The sequence below is a fragment of the Oxyura jamaicensis genome, chromosome 6 (assembly GCF_011077185.1).
Source record: "Oxyura jamaicensis isolate SHBP4307 breed ruddy duck chromosome 6, BPBGC_Ojam_1.0, whole genome shotgun sequence".
In the NCBI taxonomy this organism is placed as follows: domain Eukaryota; kingdom Metazoa; phylum Chordata; class Aves; order Anseriformes; family Anatidae; genus Oxyura; species Oxyura jamaicensis.
The window spans coordinates 24,433,090-24,437,609 of record NC_048898.1 but is presented as its reverse complement, the minus strand read 5'-3'; the positions used below and the strand labels follow the sequence as shown (position 1 = coordinate 24,437,609).

At 41.5% G+C, this 4,520-nt stretch overlaps 1 long non-coding RNA gene across 2 annotated transcripts; it reads right to left on the bottom strand.

Moving 5' to 3' along the window:
* Nucleotides 1-255: 255 nt before the first annotated feature.
* On the bottom strand, nt 256-3,490 carry LOC118169474. 2 transcript variants are annotated; one of them, XR_004752136.1, is made up of 3 exons: nt 3,310-3,490; nt 1,427-1,790; nt 256-570 (listed from the first exon to the last, which is right to left on the bottom strand). It is a non-coding gene; the product is annotated as an uncharacterized LOC118169474 (long non-coding RNA). The 2 variants fall into 2 exon arrangements; XR_004752137.1 differs by having other exon boundaries at nt 1,427-1,557.
* Nucleotides 3,491-4,520: the final 1,030 nt, after the last annotated feature.

Here is a 4,520-nt window from a genome sequence, read left to right as displayed (position 1 = left end):
GTGGTGATATTGTGGGATTGGACTAGATGATCTTAGATGATTTTAGAGTTGTTCGGGTTGGAAAAGACCTCTTATTTTCTGTTGCTCGTTTAAACCTTTTATAGCAGTCTTTCCTTGGAACCGGGTGCTAGGAACACACAAATTTGGCTGGCAAAAGTGTGAGAGGAATCAATCAGCCATGATAACTCTTTGCTGTCCTTTACCAGTGGTGCAGTAAGAATAAGTGTTTCCTGTAAGAACAGCTCTTTAAAAAGGTAAGCTACCCTGAAGGGAGCTGATTGGAGTTTTCATGGCATCAGGTTGTATTGCACAACACTATTGTCCCACTGTGCAGACATCTTGTGCTCCAAAAGTGCAAATTATCACTGCAACTGCAAGCATGGACTAAGCCTTTAATTCTGCCACTGTAGTTTTTCCTATTCCTCTACCTTTGGACACACCATTTCATTAGGATTAACAAATCTGGGTAGTGGAAGAAGCAGCTTTGTGATTTGGATCTCAAGATGTTCTTTGCTTGTGGCTCTCTACTGCTTTGCCAGCTGTGCAATGGGGTAGTCAAGAGTCTTAATTCTGACAATGGAGAGACAAGCAAAGAGAAAATTGTGATCCAGTCTGGAGTAAGCATATGGGTCAGTTCATGGATTATTTGTTCATTTGGTTGCTAATGTAGTCTGGGAGATAATGTAGAGTCTGACTTCCTTTGAGCATGCCCTGTGTCAGGGAGGCTTTACTTACACAAAGGTAAACAAACCAGCAATCCTCTGTCTAAAGTAGCTTGACTTTAAAAGAATTGAAAGAAAACATGCTTATCAACTCTTAGTTCAGATTTCCTAATATTTTTTCCTTGAAGGATGATTTCCTAGTGAGGAAGTTTTCCTGGGATTTGTATCATGTCATGTCTTTCAATGCATTAATATTTACAGATTTGTCCCCAGAACGGACATCAAAATACCAGACTGCTTTGGAAAAGCCAGCCTTCTCTGCTACATGATCTTTCTGCTCCCAGTTACACCCCACTGCCTGTAACAGTTAAAAGGAATAAAAGTTTCTAATAGCACCCCTGCACAAGGATACCAGAGCCAACTCTGGTGTAATTTATTGCATGCCTGATTTGTACAGTCTGTAACTGTGTTGTCCTGTTATATGTACTGTGCAATGGATAAAAGTTATCCTTGGAGAAATTATCATACTTCATAAGCAGCTGTATTTTACTGGTACATCTTATATGTATGTATGTATATACATATGTGCCTGCATTTCTTTAAGAAAAAAATAGTTCTTCCTTGTGATTTCAGTACAGATTTATAATTATTGTAAATGACTAAGGATGCCAGTAATTTTACAAGAGGAGCCTGATATTATGAGATCTGTAATATGAGTTTTTTCTCCATATAAATGTGGAAAAGGATGTCCTTTTTCATCTCACTTTGAATTTTCCTCTCCAATAACAACAAACTGCACTGCTGAAGGGATCCATCGTGCATTTATCACTGCTTTCTCTTGAACCTTGAAGCTTTGCAGACTTCAGCCAGTGACGCAGTTCCAGCCTCACAGGTTCTGTTACTCACACATGATAGGAACAAGAGCCTTAGGCAGAGGAGTTGTTGGGCCAGAGCTAGGATGAGCAGATCATTCATGTGACTCCATGGGCACCTGCTTTCCTCTCAACTCTGCTGTTACCCTGCCTGTTATCGCCTTGACTTCCTGGCTGGCACATCATGCTAATGATGACATTTACTCCTGCCTGTTTGGGCAGAGAGATGCAGCAGCAGAGCTGTTGCTGGGACTTCCTGTGAATTTAATAGCACAAGGTCAAGTTCAGCTGTGGCCTTGAGACATAGCTGATCCCTTTCTCCTCCTCTCTTCCCTCATTCAGTCAGTCACTTGGGCCATGAAGGGGATAAGGCACAGGGATGCTGGCTACAAAAAAAGGCAGGCCACTTCCAGGCAAACCTTATCTTTCAATATATATATATATATATGAATGCATCTTTGATAGCATTTTTATATGGATGTGGTTTTTGATAATACTTGTTTTCTTACCTGTGTGGAAAAGATCGTGACCTTAGCCTAGCCTGCTAGCATCATAAGTCAGCAGCAGAGACAGAGACCAGTCCTGTGTTACCCTCAGTGTCCCGTTCCTCCCAAAGTGCCTCTCTGCATTGATTGACAATCTGCCCTTCTCTAGCTCAAAACAGCCAAAGCTGCATCAAACCCTTGTTTCTGCCTGTGGCGATATTTCTGCAGGCTTTGATCTCGCATCACACATACACAAAGGTCAGGCAGCAGAGCACCAAACCATTGCAAAGCTCAAGGGTGCTGCGGGAGCCAGCACTGACAGGCCAGCCTGCTGCAGGACAGCCCCAGTGCCACAGAACAACAAGCTGAGAGCTGTACTGGTGGATATTATTTTGTTCAGAGATAAAAGCCAGCTTCTGGCTGCTAGCGAATGTTGCAAATCCAAGATGTTTTCTCTGATCAGAGAAGAGATGTAGAAATTTCTGCATCCCAAATGTATGCACCATCTATTTTATGATGAGTTTACAAAACAGAGGCAACCTTACATGTGGCTACGTATCAGAGAAAGAGGCCAGATCCTTCCGTTCTGCCCCATAGCCTTAGATCCAGCAACTAAACACCTTGTGCTAAAGCATTAGAGGCATATAAATCCTTCTTCCAGATTGGTTCCAAAGTTGTTAACTTCAGACCTTTGTATCTAAAAGTATAGGCCACTGACTCTGTGACAAAGAGGCCAGTCACTGACACTTTGCCCACTGTGGAAGTGGAGCAAGGATAACGCCCTCAGTTGTAAGTGCTGACAGTAATTATCCACGTGAGGGAGACAAAGAGCTGTATTTATTGCACTTATTGTGCAGTGACCGTTACTCATATTTTCCAGCTGCTCAATCCAGATGTTGTTTTATTTAACAATGAGTAAAGCAACCTCTGAGCAACTTCAGCCACCGTGGGGTTGGGATAGCTGCAGGGATGATCCTCGTTCCATGGGACATAGTAGAAGCACCAACATACATAGACTACAGAAGTGTGGCATAAGGACACCTCCAAACACAAAGGGATAGCTTTAGCCCTCTGTGGTACTTCAGAGAACCAGGGAAGGCTCAAACAACAGACACTGTGCCCAACGTACCTACTTGCCATACGAGTTCAACAAAAGATTATGAGATCTGGTCATGTCTTTTATTAACCTATTGTCCAAACAGAAGCTTGATGGTCCCTCCTGCCCCCCCAGCACATTTCACAGATCTGTTGCACAAGGACAAGGAGGAAAGAGATTCTTAATGAACTCACTGTTCTTGTCCCTTGTCCACCTCTCCAAAAAGAAAATCACACTATGATTCCCAACATGCCAGCAGCTCCTCTTTTAACACTTTCCTGTGGTGCATCTATTATCCTGACTGCTATTCCAGAAGCAAAGAATTCACAAGAAGGGAGAAAGAGATTCCATATATCAAATGACCTGAAACCTCAGCTCCTATCATTGGGAAATGACTGATCTTCAGTTTCATGAGACTATTATCAGATGGGCCATCAGAGATAAGCTTATGCTGCTCAGCTGAGTCGGCTCTCACCTGAAGCTTGCCTAGGCAGGCAATATAGTAAAAGGTGGTTATATTCAGGTGCAAACAGCTAATGTGGTTATAAATACCTTTGACCAAAGAGAATGCATTAGTAGAATTCAGGTCTGTATGCACTTACACATATAATTGTCTTTTAAGTATCATTACTTCATAATATTCTGTGATCATTTTCCTAAAGGTTCATTCAGATAGTGACAGGCAGTATAAAGCAAGGGACCCATTCAGACTCATTGTAATTCTTTCTATCAAATCTGTGAAACAGACTGTGGAAAAAGTGTATCCAAGGGGGTACTGGGTGGGGGAGAGAGGGACACATGACAAGACAGATGGGCAGACAAAAGTTACCAAAATTTTAAATCAGATATGCAAAAAATAAATTCCAAATCTTTCTGCTATTGTGTTTTTGTGGTTCATTTCACCATCCAAAAAATAAAAATGTTGGCAACAGGGAGATATCAGAACCTGAGAAAATTGAAAAGGAGTGAGAGAATAAAACATTTCATCTTCCTGACAGGGTTACTTGGGAAGTTTGTAAAATGTCCCTCTCTTTCAGTCAGTACTCTGCCTTCAGTGTTGCTTTTTCTGTCCATATGAAATGGGGCAGAGCATTCAAACAGGTTCCAGCTGGGGATTCATTGAGGTGGCCTCATTGCTGGGAGAGTAGCAAGCATGGCATTTCAAATTGCCCTCAGTGGCAAACCCCTGCATTAGAGTAATCACACAGGACTTGAGCTAAACAAGCAAAATGAAGAGGAAAAGCAGTAAATCTCCTTTATATGAAGGGTTTATATGATACTCAAACAATACTGTGCACAAGATTTTAATGAGCGAAATAATGTTTCTGTTGTAAAACAGCAGGCAACACAAATATTCATGCAAGGAAAAAAAAAAAAAAAAAAAAAAAAAAAAAAAAAAAAAAAA